A 17,418-nucleotide genomic window follows, 5' to 3' on the forward strand; every position below is an offset into this window, starting at 1 on the left:
CCTACACAAGTTACATAGTGCAGTTTCTGCAGTGCTGAGTCCAGAGTAGCAATAACAGGGGCTCTATTCTCCCTATTACAGCTCAGTAAGGTATCACAATGACTTTGATGCTGGTAAAAGTGTCAAGGTATAAACACTTCCTAGAGTTTCTTTACGTAATTTAAACCCCAGTAGTTTCTGACACTGTTTCAGTGCTGTGTATAGAGGACTGATAAAGATTTTGGAGGAAGAGGAAAGAGAGAATGTGAATGAAACAGAAACATTACTTAGTTTAATAATGTTGGATGATCCATTGACCCCTGAAGAGCCTAAGAGTTCTCTGTGTGACTGTGTTCATCGTGTGATAGACTGTGTGTCAACGCTGATACCATTAGCAACACTCACTTAATGTCTTCACCTGTGTAGACCTTTCATTTCTTATTGGCTGCTCTCAGTGTGGGGCCGGCGTGATCATGACCCAGAGCTCAAAATTGAAAGTGCATTTAACATGTGCACAGTGTTTACAGCTGCTCAGTCAGTTGAACAAGCTCTGAGGGGCCAGCCAAACGCTTACCAAATGAACACTGGTAGAAGTACTAGGCTTTGCACAACAGTTACAGGAAGATATTCTGACTATATTGATCAGTACAGATGCTTTCTTTATGTCATATGTGCAACAATGGTCTCATATATATATACAGCAGGTAGTTGTCGCAGGGACCTGGAGGTTATGGGTTCGAGCCCCGCTCCGGGTGACTGTCTGTGAGGAGTGTGGTGTGTTCTCCCTGTGTCTGCGTGGATTTCCTCCGGGTGACTGTCTGTGAGGAGTGTGGTGTGTTCTCCCTGTGTCTGCGTGGGTTTCCTCCGGGTGACTGTCTGTGAGGAGTGTGGTGTGTTCTCCCTGTGTCTGCGTGGGTTTCCTCCAGGTGACTGTCTGTGAGGAGTGTGGTGTGTTCTCCCTGTGTCTGCGTGGGTTTCCTCCGGGTGACTGTCACTCAAAAGTGCCCATAGGTGTGAGTGTGTGAGTGAATGTGTGTGTGTTACCCTGTGAAGGACTGGCGCCCCCTCCAGGGGGTATTCCCACCTTGCACCCAATGATTCCAGGTAGGCTCTGGACCCACCGCGACCCTGAACTGGATAAGCGGTTACAGATAATGAATGAATGAATGAATGAATGAATGAATGAATGAATAAAGCCTTCAGCACTGCCACATAGTGTAAAGGTGAGGGCACCATTCCACTGAGAGTTTAGTACCTTCGTTTTGATAGTGTGTTGTTAGCAGGATGCTGAGTTTGATTCATTTCTGTGCTGTTTTTATGTCACCCTGCTCCTGTAAATTTAGTGCCCATTGTGGGTCAAAGCCCACTCTTCTCAATACCTTTCAACCAGAAGCGAAAGAGAGTTTCAAGTTTGCTCTGATGATGATACGATACATGTGTGAATTCCCTGCCCTTGTCCTTGCGCTCAAAGAGAATGAGCTAAGCGCCGGACACAGGGCATGGGCAGAAACAGCAAATTAGCCGCTCTGACATGAGCGTGACACAAACACATGTGCCGGATGGATTTCCTCACTGTAACTCTTTCTGATTACGGAGAGATTATGAAACCTAATCCCTGGGCCGGGATTACAAGGGCGACGGGTCTGAAGCTGTAATGTGATCTCATTGACACGGTGGGGGGAGGTGGAGAGGGAGCAAGGCACCCCCCACTCCATCCCCCTTTAGCACACAGGCACCCACAGCTTTGTGTCACTCTAGATGCCCTGAGAGTCTTGAGCACTGAGCGACAGGGGGAAATAGTGCACAAATGGGAGAAGATGAAAGGAAGGCCCTGACAAGTTGGGGTTTAAAGGGGGCATTATTTGCAGTCAAAGCCAACTCTCTGGAGCTGGAGATGAGGTCATGATTTGACGTTGCCAAACAGCTTTCAGGCTCCAGGAATGCTGCTGGATGTCACCGACCTTTGGCCCAAGGCCATTTCGCGATGAGTTATACACGAATATATTGCAAAGTTGGTGACCACACTCTGGGAGTTCATAAGATGTACCACTTGATGGCTGCCATGGCTCCTAGATGTTTCCATCACACAATAATATCATTTACAGTTGACTGGGGCAGCTCTAGCAGGACCGACATTTCACTGAACTCTTCAGTACAATCCACTCTTCGGTAGTGTATATCTATGGAGAGTTCAATGCATTTAAATGTATACATCTGTTAGCAATAGGAGTGGCTAAAACACCTGAATTCGGTCATAAGGAAAGGTTTCAACATAATGGTTTTGACAGGAACATCTGACTGATTTATTTATTGTTGTATATAATTGTTTATTTATTGTTTATTTTATACTGTTGCTGTTTCCAAACCCTACCCTCTATTTTCCTATGTGATCATATATGTCATATATCATTATGGATAATTGTCTCGTTCATTAGTGTATATAAACATATAAATGCCTAAACGTCTCCTTTTTTATAGGGTTTAAAGCACCTGTTATTCATTAAGAACTAAATAAAGTAAATAAAAATATGAATAATTTCATTTTAAACACAGTACTCAAGGATTATTAAGGAATATCTGAGTTGCGGCTGTGCCAGGGAAAAGGTGAGGTTAGCAGAAAGGAATTTTTCGCCTCCCTTTCTTTGTCCAAAAATACTGCATGGAAACACTTAGCAGCAAAAGTACATGTACAGGGGAAGCTAATAATTGGCTTAAAGGAGCCACATCTGGTTCCCTCGCTAAAGACGAGTCAAAAAGTAGAGCTCTGCTCTCTGCCAGGCAGAAGCTGAGAATAGGCCCAAAGTTAAACACAAATCCTAACTACAGGAAATGGCCTTGTTATCATAATGCAGCCATTTACATTGGCTAACGGCCAGCGTCGTGCAGAAAAAAAGAACTTGTTTACTATTTTCGCATAAAGCTGTAAATTCTGCAAAATAAACTCGGTTCGTGAGCAGGAGCAGGTTTCAAGCGCATGTTTGGAGACACTTCAAGGAAAAGGAAAAATGCATAACAAACAAGTGTGAAAGGAAGAGTTTGTTTTGAGAGCTATCGGCTACTCAGAGGGGCAGAGTTGATGATCCTCACTGATCTCAGCTCCTAAATGAACTGCAGTTCCCAGATCTGTAGCACGGCGAGAGTGGATAAGAGTAATTCTATCCACATTTATTCAGACTTTGGGCACTACACGTCCACAAGTTTCTAGCTTCACATTTCTGTGAAGATTTGATGGCATTTAGCAATGAAAATATTAGTAAGATCAGGTATTGATAATGGATGCTTGGTTTTTGATCACAAATGCCCATCTAATACATCCAAAAGGTGCTGTATGGCGCCCCATCAATGGGTGCACCTTAATGTAGCAGAAATCCTGTATTATACAGGCATCTTAAAAATGTCTGGATAAATTGAGCAAAATTAAAGGTTCTGCTCTACTTTAAATATTTGATGCCCATCCAAAACAGTAATCAGAACACTGGATTTAGGAAAATATGAGAGGATTTAAGCAAAGTGTTAAATACTGGCTAAAAGCTTATGCTACAGTTTAGCTACATTAGCCTGTTAGCTGCAGCGGAAAACTATAGAAGTCAACTTCACAGAAATTATTAACAGACCACATTTAAAGGACAAACAGTGTCATAATTATTTTCTTTTAATGTCAAATCATATTTCAGTCAGTGTGTGTGTGTGTGTGTGTGTGTGTGTGTAGTACATGTATGTCTGTTGTTCCTGCTCCAGTCTCAGTTGCAGTTCAGTCGCAGTTGCTGCGTCTTTTCATTCAACGCTTCAAGCCAAATCTGTCCAAGAGGCGGCCGAGCGGGTCTCTGTCGCTGATTTTGAACACTGTTCTGAAGAGCTGCTTTGACCCTGGAACTGCTCCCTTGTTAAGGCAGAACCCCACTGAGAAAAGAATTACGTAAAGGGGGAAAAGGCAGCTGGGAACAGTTAAATCAAAGCAAGGAAATTAAACTTCAGAAAACAAAGTAACGTTTTTCTTGTGCTTCCAATTCTATTCTTAAGGGGAAAAAATGGGGTGGCTATTTCTGCTCCCGGCATGTTATCCATTTCGCCTGCCAAGCAGACACGGTGCCGTTAAGAGAGAAATAAAAAATAGAGCTAAAGTAGTTTCAGCAAAGGTCAGTGAAGGAGTGGCCCAGAGGGGGTGTGTGTGACATCATTGGTCATTTATCCACTGAGAAAATCAGCGTGGTCCAGTAAATCAGGCACCAATCAAAATTGCTCTCATTTAACTTTATCTAAATGTCTGCAGGCTTTGATCCCGAGTCGAATGCATGCTCCCTGGCCGCCAAGTTCCAGAGTCCCCTATCATAATGGCCGGCTGATTGTGAATGGGCCACAAGGCTGATTCATTTTTTCCTCCCATCTGGCCAAATCCACCCCAGCTTTAACAAACTGTAAACACACTAGCATTAGCGCCTGATGATTTGCTAAATTGCTGAAGCAGAATCTGATATTAAAACTGGACGACTGGAGCACAAACATTCCTGAACAAATATACACTTAAACGCTACTTAAATGGCCCTTGGCTTGGACGTACACTTCTAACTTTAGATGAACTTTAATCTTTAAATCACATGGAGGTTCAACAAACTTTAAAAACATTCATCACAGTCACACCTTTCATTTATAAACATGGTTCTTCAATGAACCTTCCGCTGAAAGCTCCTACAAGGAACTACTACAATGTTCTGCTAGAACGTCTTCACTTAATAAAGGACCTTGAATTAAACATGCGAAGAGCTTTGGTAAGAAAAAGCTGCTAAAGCTATGGAAGTCCATTCCTTTCAGGTAAAGGTGACAGGGCTATTTCTTGCCCTCGCAGCATATCGAAATGTCAGCCTGACATCTCAAAATGAAGTCCTGGTTTCTGAAATATAGACTAAATATTTTAAATTCATAATGAGTTGACGTAACATTTTGAAATAACTATTTACTTTCTTGAGATTATTTAAGTTTCAAATTTCAAATTTCAACGTTGGACTGCCTCAGAGCTCCAGGATCCCTAAATCCTGGGTTCAATCCATACCTCAAGTCACTGTCTGTAAGAGTGTGGTGTGTTCTCCCTGTATCTGAGTGGGTTTCCTCCTGGTGTTCTGGTTTCCTTTAAAAGTCCAAAAACATGTGTTGGTAAGTAGATGTGGAAAAGTGTCCACTGGCGTGAGTGTGTGTGAATGAGCAGGTGAGCGTGTGATGCTCTGTGAAGTGATATTTTAAACTTATATGAACTTAAACACTGGGGGGCAGCATCTAAACCACATTGTATAACACCAAGCAATGAAAAAGAAAGTTTCAGGGCTGGGGCCGAGCTCGACTGAATTTCTCAGCCGCTACGTCACAGAAGGCTGTTCCAATGAGAAGGACCTTTCGTATACAGCCTACGTTTGGAGCAATTGGAAGGACGCGACAGACGTATCCTTCTTAGTTACCCACAATTCTCTGCGCACCTAAGGCATTTGAACCCAGCTATTGTGTTTTACAGAATGATTTGAAGAAAAATAAAGAATGATTTAGTTTTACAGATTTTAATTGAGGATCACCCATGGCAGTATTAGACCATTCCTCTTCTGACACTGATTCTCACACTGTTTGTGTCTTAGGACCAAGGCTACTGGACAACCAGTCTGCTTTTACTTGACACATAGCTGGAGATATATACATTTATCATGTCTGTGAGCCTCTGTGTTCTATGCTGACCCCTTCTCTGCGTCACAATAGAGCCATTTACACAAATCTATACCCCAGCCTTTATTGCTTCCATGAACAGAGACTTTTTTTTCCTCTATAACCTGGTGGGAATATGCTTCCATACAAAACACGCATGCTAAAACTGTCACGTGAGTTAGAAAAACATCATATCCCCACCCCCACCTAATCCCTCTCCAGTCATACACCCACACATAACTTAATGAGAACCAGTGTGCTCCACACACTACACACTTTCATCACAGTGTTTTAATGGAGCACCCAGCAGAGAGACAGTATACCTTTCAGCATGTTTTGCGGTCTACAAAGATGTTCCACCAGTGCCTGTATGGAGCGACCATGTCGAATCTGTTTTGTTGCTGGCGCTGGCCGCGAGGCGTCTTTTATTTCATTTTGCTTTTAACCATTGTTTTCTTTTGACATTACATTTAAAATAATGGTTCTGGCTTGTGTTAAAAATGTTATAAAATGCTTTCAGGGCCAGATTTTGCATAAATGTGCCTCTCCCAAATTACTCGGCTAAAAAAAAAAATGTTCAAAAGCAAACAAACCCTCAGGAACATTTTTTTTTTTCATCTCAAGTCTCCAAGTTTATCTCGCCATCAGAGAGAATGCATGGCAAGGGACTCCTAGCTTCAGGCCCTTAGCTTTATTTTCTCCCCCTCTCTTGGTTTTTCTCATCTCAATGAATTCCAGATGTGCACAGAAAGTTGTAAGAGAAACTTTTGGAGGGCTTTGGGGTGGGGGTAAATGTACTTCTTCCTTATTGTACCTTTATCAATCACATTAGAGGGTGGAGACAAAGACGTTGGCTGTACAGCCCCCCGGAGCTTAGCTCTGTGAAAGCTGCAGCTGGAGTTTGAATGCTCATTTTCCAGATATTCCTGGATTTAAAGCTCTGTCCTGTGGTGAGGGGGGCTGAATACCTGCAGGAGAGAGAGAGAGAGAGAGAGAGAGAGAGAGAGAGAGAGAGAGAGAGAGAGAGAGAGAGAGAGAGAGAGAGAGAGAGAGAGAGATTCATGACTGCTGTCAGCTCCCTCCTCTGGAGGCTCAAACGTACATTCCTTCAGCATCTTAATTCTGTCTACTATCTATCTGGGTCATGCTGTTTTCCATAACTTGCATTTACGAATTCTTTGGCAGTTTTGGAGTAGGCATAAACAAATACAGTTTCAGGAACATGGAAAAGGTTGACAGCTTCAAGATAAGCCACGGATAAATCTTTCTTCCTAACTCAAGTATATTTTTGATTGTCCAATATATATATTTGATTTAAATCATCACATATTCCTACATTATCGCACATTTACCTCAAACTTTGCTGAGCTCTTAAATAATCTTAAACAAGCTTGTGGTTCATGACAATGTATGTCCTGGGTTTAAATGTCCATAATAAAATTAAAAAGAGTAGCGGCGACCATCTTGAAATTATGTCATGATTTTTTTTTAAATGGAAATATGCAAATGTTTGTTTTGAAAAAAATATTGAATATTGTTATATTTAAATAACTCCACTATTGGGGGCGGCACGGTGGCGCAGCAGGTAGTGTCACACAGCTCCAGGGGCCTGGAGGTTGTGGGTTCGATTCCCGCTCCGGGTGACTATCTGTGAGGAGTTGGTGTGTTCTCCCCGTGTCCGCGTGGGTTTGCTCCGGTTTCCTCCCACAGTCCAAAAACACACGTTGCAGGTGGATTGGCGACTCAAAAGTGTCCGTAGGTGTGAGTGAATGTGTCTGTGTTGCCCTGTGAAGGACTGGCATCCCCTCCAGGGTGTATTCCCGCCTTGTGCCCGATGATTCCAGGTAGGCTCTGGACCCCCCCGCGACCCTAAAAATTGGATAAGCGGTTACAGATAATGGATGGATGGATGGAACTCCACTATTGCTAAAGACAGATTAGCCTACAGTATTTAAGGGTTAATATTTTCCCATCCTGTCCAGGTGAAATTACGACAAACTTTTAGGGCCACAGCACTCAAAAAAAGATTTCAAGAACAAAGTCAGAAAAATTCTGAGATTAAAGTCTGAATACTTCAGAGAATAAAGGAAGAATACTTAGAGAAGCATTGTTTAGACTATTATTTTTTATAATATTTAGACAGATAGACTCCCAGTCTATGCAACATATAGTGAGTTGTGAAAGAAGCGGTCAAAGGAAGTGAACAGAATTATTTATTATACGCTTCCATCTACCCTTCCTTGCAGCCACTGACTGCGATGCATACGGCTTTAGTTTATTATAGAGTCCATAAGCCATAACGCGTATGAACCTCATGGACATGCTGGAGTTCCACTCCCTCTGGATCCATCATTTCATGCTCATGCAAACCTATAATTCAGGGTTCACATACTAAATAACAACCTGGTCCTGATGTGCCAGAGGACTATACGACATACGGTAGTATGACTTCAACAATGCACTGCATTCTTCAGTTACACTGCATAGGGTTGTATATACCTCATCATACATGCAATGAAATATTCTGACTTTCATTCATTCATTCATTCATTATCTGTAAGAGCCTACCTGGAATCATTGAGCGCAAGGCGGGAATACACCCTGGAGGGGCCGCCAGTCCTTCACACAGTCACACATTCACTCACACACTCACACCTACGGATACTTTGAGTCGCCAATCCACCTACCAATGTGTGTTTTTGGACTGTGGGAAGAAACCGGAGCACCTGGAGGAAACCCACGCAGACACAGGGAGAACAAACCAACACTCCTCACAGACAGTCACCCAGAGAGGGAATCAAACCCACAACCTCCAGGCCCCTGGAGCTGTGTGACTGCGACACTACCTGCTGCTCCACCATGCCGCCCATATTCTGATTTTATCCTCTGAATTATTCTGACTTTTTCTACGATTTTTTTCTGACTTTAATCTCAGAATTATTCTGACTTTTTGCAAAATTCTGAATTTATTTTCAGATATTTTATCTTCAATACTGTGGCCCTAAAACTTTGTTTTTGACGCTGTGGACCATTACTATTAGCTATAACATAAAAGACAAAATATTCACAGAAAATCTAAAGGAGGTAACATTCATTCATTCATTCATTCATTGTCTGTAACCTCTTATCCAGTTCAAAGTCGCGGTGGGTCTGAAGCCTACCCGGAATCACTGGGCATAACGGCTGGGAGGTAACGGCCATCTTGTTTTTGTCGTTTTGTATTTTGTGTTAATGTATAGACAGCAGTGAATTGCAAAGGAAATATTTTTTACAACCCCTTTAAGTTTGAACAGTTCCAATGTAGTCTAAATGCTAAAGATAATAGCACATAAATCTGTAGAATTATTTATAGGATGATATGTATTTTCTCATCCAACACAGAAGAAAAGATTAGAAGATTAGAAGAGTTTAGTTTTGTAGCACAACTCACGGTTACAGTGATGAAGTGGTGAACACAAACCTGAAAAAAATCAGGAGGAAAGAATTGTTTGATGAAGGGAGAAAAAAACAGCTTGGAAAAATAAGCTCTTTTCATTCAGCAAAAAAAGAGCAAAATGTGTGTGTTCCTGTCTTAGCGTGCACATGTGTGTGTGTGTATCCATGCATCTGTAGGTCTCAGTGTGTGTGGTCCTCTTTCTCTGAGTAACCCCCGGTAATAGAGTAACGACTGAAAGAAAAATACCGCTCTCTATTTTTAATAAATCTCAAATCCTCGCAGCCCCAGGGGCCGCGTGTGGGCCTCAGCCCAGTTTCATCACTGCTGGGTAATAAAAAAAAAAAAGAAAATACTGCCTTCACGGAGCCTCACACACAAGACGTGTGCAGAGCAGACGTTTCCAAGCGAAAGCCTTCACGCCTTTGTTCCCTTCACCGTATTTCTCCTGTCGTGGTGACAATGATGCTAAACGATAGTGGGGTCTCTCCACGGAACACACATAATGCCTTAGATGGTTTGTGTTTGTGGGGAGAAGTACATTGGGATGCACATTCTGACTGAGGTTGCAATGGCTCAGCCAAGAAACGGATGGCAGTCCATAAATGACTTTGTTTACATGCTCTTTCCAATAGCTTTAATAAAACCTTTTGGTCCGAAGACATTGCCATATTCAAGGGAATCAAACCTTTGAAATTACGCAAGCTGTCCTCTAGGGAGACGTATTAAAGAAAGAGCTGAATGAAATATGATGTGATTTAATTGTCTTCAGCAACACCATCTGCACTTTGTTTTCAACCCAGATGCAAAGCTGTAGAGTCAAAGTAATGCATTGTGTTTGTCATCAGCCTTCAGGCGTCTGGAGTTATTACTGTTGTTTTACTTTACATTAGATTAAACTTGTTCATCTAGAGCTTGGAACACAGGATCTCTGACCTCCTTCTAGGAACAAGAGCACACAATATCGCCCTTGAGGAGACTTTTTTTAAACATGAGCGAGTCAGTGAACGAGTGAGTGAGAGAGTTAGTCATTTCTGTGAAGTACTTCACATGCTGAAATTACCCAAAGCACTCCCTCAGTTGGGAATTCCTATTTGGAAAGTCGTGATCTTCAAGCTCAAAACAAATTACACCATAAAGAGTGTAGAAGTGCTACTGTTATGCTATATTTATCAAAGAGCTGTAGCTGTAATGGGTTAAATCTTAGCCCCCAACACCTTAAAACAGAGTTTAATAATACATTCAGATTCTTTTCAACATTATCAGCATTTTTCCATGTGAAAAATGGCAAGATCATAGGGAAAAAATGGCCTACACTCCCTTAAATCAAGTCTTCATACGCAACAGCAACTGTTTACCAAATTGAAACCATGATAAAATAACCCCTCATCTACTTACAAACACAAGTATGGTGTAAAAAAAAAGTTCACAATCTGCACTTTGGCCAGAATTTCTCAGTTTGTTTCACTGAGCTGTGAGTGAGATACAAATAACTTAAGAGTAAGAGGTGCTTGGAGGAATATACAGCATGGAGAAGAAGACGGAGGTTTATAAATGATTCAGATAATGGCATCGTTCATGGTTTACCTCCTTTTCTCTCCACACTGTGTGGCATTTTCTTTTCTTTTCTTTTTTTCGGTGGAGAGCGTCGCTGGCAGCCGACGATGGGGCAGAAAGTGGCGAGAAGGAAAATAAACTGACCGGCTACGATCCATCCGCAAAAGCTAAATATTGACTTAGTGACCTGTAATCAGATTCACACACATGACAGAATGGAAATAAACACCAACATGTGCGACTGCCGGCCGGCCCACAACACAGAATGAGCGCAGGACAGAGGAACGAGGGGCCGCCTGGGGCCGCCTGTAAACTTAATCCAGTAATGGGCTGGCTTTGAAGTCGTGGGAGCAGGAGAATGGCAGTTAAACAGGCCCCGCTCGTCGTGAGTATAAATATATGGATGCACACATACGTATGTGAAACGTTTGGTGAGTGTAACGTTGCTACGGTCAAAATTGCATGTTTACGACACCAATTGGAGCCTGGCAAAGGCCACGAGGCTCTTCACACTTGCTATAAATAGGCAGCAGGAAAGCATATGCAAGGCCATGTTTAAATGACAGCATTGTACTAGCAAAATAAAATAGCTGAAAAACCTTACAAATGGATGGTTAATAGGGAAAGCTTCAGAACAAATGTTGGAAGATTCTTGTGAGGATTTGACTGCATTTAAACACAAGGATAATAATGAGATTAGAAACGTATGCTGTGATTAAATCACAAAAGCCTCATCTGAAAGATACTGAATGGTGCTTAATCACTAAAGAGAATTTACAGCTCCATAGCCCCATACTAAGAGGCTTTATACCCCTATAGCACACACACAGCCTTCAACTCATGTGCATCTGCTCCAAAGTGTCTGCGGAATGTGGAATGTGTCCAGCTCTGGGTGACTGTCTGTGTGGAGTTGGTGTGTTCTCCCTGTGTCCGCGTGGGTTTCCTCCGAGTGCTCCGGTTTCCTCCCACAGTCCAAAAACACACATTGGTAGGTGGATTGGCGACTCAAAAGTGTCCGTAGGTGTGAGTGTGTGTGTTGCCCTGTGAAGGACTGGCACCCCCTCCAGGGTGTGTTCCCTCCTGTGATCCCGCCCAATGATTCCAGGTAGGCTCTGGACCCACCACGACCCTGAACTGGATAAGTGCTCACAGATAATGAATGAATGAATGAATGAATGAATGAATATGGAATGTGTACTGGAACTGCACTGTTCCAGTCTCAAAACATAAATTCAGACAGTGTTTCTTTTGTCACAATCCCAAGGAACCAGTACTGTCAGCTTTTCCGGTTGGGGCTTTCCATGGATGCTAGAATTGCAGGAAAGTGGCAAAGGGGTGGGTGGACATAGGGTTGTGGATTAGTTTCATATTCATATATTTGTGCATATTGAATTAAGGTGGAGTTACAGCTACACTACTTTAAGACATTAGAGAATTTTTCTTGTTAGGATTAAACTCTAAAAATATCATGGTAACACATTAAATTACAGCCTGCTAATTACTGGGTAAGTACAGAGTAAGTACGTGTTAAGTAAGGTGTAAGATAAAAAAAAGTACTAAGTAAGTAAAGGGTATGATACTAGAAATATGTGATTATTACTGGGTCTCTTACAAACACTTTACAAATAAGGCACGTAACTACGTTATGAATCCATTTGGACTCCTCAGCATAGTTATAGATGACAAAATTTAATTAACAGTTTATGCAAGTGACTATTACTATTATTTTTTATAAATAAGGAAGGCAGATTGTATTTTGAATTGATTGTAGTTCTGAAAGTAATTATAGAATCTTTCAAATTATTTACAGATTACAGATTTTCAAATAATTTTTCATGGTGCTTTGTTATCATTAGGTTCAGGACATGTGATTTACCACAATAATCATCACATACTAATGACTAATGATGAAATGGGTGTTTCTCTTCTGCTCTTATTCCTTATTTGTAAAATGTTTGTAAGATACCCAGTATTAACCACATATTTCTAGTATCATACACTGTCAAAAAATTCTTGTAAACTTTACAGTAAAATACTGGCAGCAGAGTTCCCAGCCATTTACCGTATTTTTACAGGAACACTACTGTATTTCAAATTTACAGCATAGTACTGTAAATGAATAATACAATAATTTACTGTAAATACTGCGATTTACTGTAAAATACTGGCAGCAGAGTTCCTAAGCATTTACCATATTTTTACAGGAACACTACTGTATTTCAAATTTACAGCATATTACTGTAAATGAATAATACAATACTTTACTGTAAATACTGCGATTTACTGTAAAATACTGGCAGCAGAGTTCCCAAGCATTTAACGTATTTGTACAGGAACACTACTGTATTTCATATTTACAGTATATTACTGTAATTGAATAATACAATAATTTACTGTAAATACTGCGATTTACTGTAAAATATTGGCAGCAGAGTTCCCAAGCATTTACCGTATTTTTACAGGAACACTACTGTATTTCAAATTTACAGCATATTACTGTAATTGAGTAATACAATCATTTACTGTAAATACTGTGATTTACAATAAAATACTGTAGAAGACTTGCTGTAAATTTACAGCAATTTTTTACAGTGTACCCTTTACTTACTCAGTAATTATTTTATCTTACGGCTTACTTATGCTGTACTTACCCAGTACTTAACGGGCTGTAATTTAAAGTGTTACCGTGTTCACTAGTTAGAAGTGGTGTCAACAATTTTTTTTTTATTAAAAAAAGTTTTTTTCCTTTTTAATATTATGCTGACACACAGAGATGGAGTATTAAATCTACCATCAAAGTCTCAAAATAAAAACTGGTGGAGCTTTATTTCAACCTGCGACACTTTCTATGGAGCAGCTTCAAACTCAAAATATGCGCACCATTAGTTTAAGAGCAACTGCTAGCTTTGTGCTAGCTTCACCATAAGGACACGTGTGCTCTCTTAGAATTTAATGATTTATACAGTCTTAGCATGTGCCAAGGCAAATTAGCAAAGGCAGAGGATAACACAATCAGACAGCATTTCCACACAGAAGAAAATACTTCTCCTGTCTGAAACTAGAACAATTTCAATCTGACCTGACGTGAGCTTGGAAACTGGCGTCAGTGTTTACTGTTCAGAGAACAGATTGACTTTGTTAAGGCAGAGTTAGCTTTGAGCTGCAATCCACTGAACTGAGGTAAGCGTTCCCGCTCTTTACTGACGGGCCCATGAGCTCCTCAAACAACTGCTCTAATGGCCTTGGGGCAGTTAACTAAGAAGTAGATCTCCTTGTTTTGGAGGTTTGAGCCATCACATAAGTTGAGACCTTGTTGGTATTCTCAGCATGGAAGGTTCTTTTCTTCCAATTCTTACAGACAGTCTGATTTTTCAGAGTCTTAGGTTTCTTTGGAGGGTGGTTTTAGAGCAATGCTTTACATGATCTAAATTTGTTACCCTAAAGAACCTTTCAGTTAATGGTTCTTTAGAACCTGTGTTTACCCCAAGGTGAAGTCTGCAAGTGCTGTTTTCTACAGAATTAGAACACAGCTGGTGTTTTTTGGGAACACAAATGAGACGTAGGCCTCATTATGGAGTACACATCCAATACTACTAAACGTCCTTGTCATGTACACTAATTCTGGCATAAAATTCCTAACTGTCAGTGTTTGCTTTAACACTTTCATGGATGGTGTCCACATATGTGCACCTTTTAGTAATTTTTCATCAAGAGATATTCAAAGACCATTCTTAGATTCACTTTTAAATATATTTTAGATTTGAAAAGAATGAAAAAATGGTTTAATAAAAGCTACGCTGTGTGTCCGATTTGTTTTACATTTTCTAAACTGTAGTTTCACTGTGTCAGAGTGACAGCTGCTAATTCGGTGCCCACTGCAGTCTGAAAGTAGTCTTTTCGTGTATAATCTGTTACAGGTGGATTGTGAGATTTCCGTGGAACCCTGGTTGCTCTCATTAGGTCTCAGCTGTGCGAGATGATTTAGAGTCAACTTTTATGCTCTGCACTGTCATGTGGCTTGGATCTGGATATTAAAACGACAATTATGCATTATTCATTAAGAGGATGCACGTGCACATCTGAGGTCGGATTGTTATTGTGCGCACGTGAGGGGAGCAAGAACACAAAGGAAATATGTTGCAGGCCTAAGAATGCGTTCATCCTCACACAACAGATGGAGGGAAACAAGCTAAAAGATAAGAACATGTGGATGAAAAAGTGAAAAGTTATTTGTAACACATGGCTAGCATTAATACGGCTATGTAGTCTGTTATCTTGGTGTCTTCACTTTCTGTGTTTATTTAAATGAACAAGATCATTCAAAGATATATCTTCTGGGTTTTGAAGGCTTTTTGTTGTTTATTTTGGTTCCTAGAGATGAAAATACCCAGTTAGAACTTGTAAATGTGATATTGATAATTGGTGGTTACCCTGAGTACGCACTTGCATTCTCATTTAATGATTATAATGTTACATTTACTTTTATCTCTAATAAAATACTGAAATTATCATTATCTGTAAGCACTTATCCCGTTCAAGGTCGTGGTGGGTCCAGAGTCTACCTGGAATCCTACACAGCGCAAAACACACATTCACACCTACACATCTGAATTGCCAATCCACCTACCAACGTGTGTTTTTGGACTGTGGGAGGAAACCCACGCAGACACAGGAAGAACACACCACACTCCTCACAGACAGTCACCCAGAGGAAACCCACGCGGACACAGGAAGAACACACCACACTCCTCACAGACAGTCACCCGGAGTGGGAATCAAACCCACAACCTCCAGGTCCCTGGAGCTGTGTGACTGCGACAACTACCTGCTGCCATGCCGCCCATACTGAATTTAGCTACTGTTAGAGATAAATATTGAAATACCTTGGTTCAACTTTATGTTTTGGACTGGTGCCCTGTTGAGGGTGTGCTACTCCCTTCCTTCTCTTCCTTGTTTTCACTTCAAAAAATATATAAACATAAAACATCATTTACCAGGGTGCTTAAACTTTTGCATGAGAGTGAATTTTACTTTTGGTTAACCATTACAATTACACAGTAAAACTCAATTGAATTCACAGCCTAGGTAAGCGCCTAGCTAGCTAAGCTAACATTTTATAAACTAAAGCTCTTAATACTGGGATGTTCCATGTGTCAGTGTTGATGAAGACACTGCAGTAAGAATCACTCTTTTAATGAATGCAAACTTATTATCCTTTGAACAGACAGAGAACAGCCCTATACAGTATGTTGAACTGCCCAAAACACTGCACTGCTAGGAGGCACAGGGCTCGTGAAGACCTCTCACAGACATACAACCACAGCCATTGTGCGCAAAAGAACACAACCCACACTACTACTAAAAGAAACACTACAATACTACAACAGCACAAACTGTCCCCTTTTTAACAGAAATGTCACAGTGAATTCCCCACTCCCTGCAATACTTGCTCTTATGCTAACACCACAATACGGTACCTCAGTTTTAGCTAGCTAACATAGCTAGTGTAAAATAATGATACTGTTCCTTGTATTACGTGAATTATTGCTTGACTACACACAGCACTGATATTTTCAGTGCTTTTTCCACCCTGTCTCTTTCTAAAGACTTCAGTTCACATTGCAGATGTTCTTCAATTGTGATTTGGTCCTCCACACTTCTCCATCTGCTCTTGATTCCTTCCTTCATGCTTCTCATGAATTGTGCTCCCCTATGAATGATGTCCAAGCACTTTTATCATGTGCCAGGACATTAAATGATGTAAGAAATCCAAGATTTTTTTTTTTTTTTTGCTTTTGCTTTTGCTTTGAATTATGATATTGTGGTGTCTCCAAGTCTTGATAAGAATGTGCACCATATTAATGCGAAAAAGGCAGTGGACACACAATGGATAAGTTTAAAATGTTGCAATAGAAAATGTGACCCATATTTTAGCATTAACCACTGAGAGCTGTAGATGGCCTTAGCAGAGGGGAAATCTCAGTCGCTTGCTTGCTTTCTCCAGTGGAGCCTCTAATTGTTTTTTTCCATGAACAGTTCTTTGTAATAATCCCCTAAACAAATCATTTTAGTTTCCAAAATGACCTCTCAATAAAAGGTGCTTTAAAGAATCTGTCTGTAAATGAGACGAGTGGAAAAACACATTCTTTCAGGCTCATTCAAAAACTGTTGTTGTATGGTCCTTCTTTGCGGACAAGTAACTTCTAAGACACAACAGAAAATCTGTGGTCCTTTTAGCGCCCCCTGTGGCTTCCAGTCTGAGAACTTGCAATAAAAATGTTGCACTTTATCATGATCCAATGGGAGCTGTAGGGGGGCTTAGATGAGGGTGAAGACGGAATCACAGGACACATCTCCAGTACTTGCTTTTCTTTCTCCAGCACAGTCTGGAACTGTTTTCTGGACGACCACAGCTATTGGAAAAGCTTTTGGGTGCACCGTTTGTCCCTATAACACATACAGACACACACACACACACACAAACACCACCGCGAGCACACCCCTCTACTTTCCTCGGATAAATCTTGGTTCCAAACGGTGCTTTGCCTTTGGTGCACTGCAAAAAGTGAAATCTAAACAAGTCAGAAAAACTTAAATTTTTTTAATAAATCTTATTTTTTTAATTTTAAGAAAAACTGACTTGAATAGATTTTTTTGTGCAAGATAAATAATCTAGTTTTTAGAAACTTTTTCTAGGATTGTCTTATTAAGAAAAAAAGAGATAATTTTAAGGACAACTTAAAATGATATAAGAAATTTGTTTTAGA

Source organism: Hoplias malabaricus, chromosome X2, assembly GCF_029633855.1.
Source record: "Hoplias malabaricus isolate fHopMal1 chromosome X2, fHopMal1.hap1, whole genome shotgun sequence".
Classification (NCBI taxonomy): Eukaryota; Metazoa; Chordata; class Actinopteri; order Characiformes; family Erythrinidae; genus Hoplias; species Hoplias malabaricus.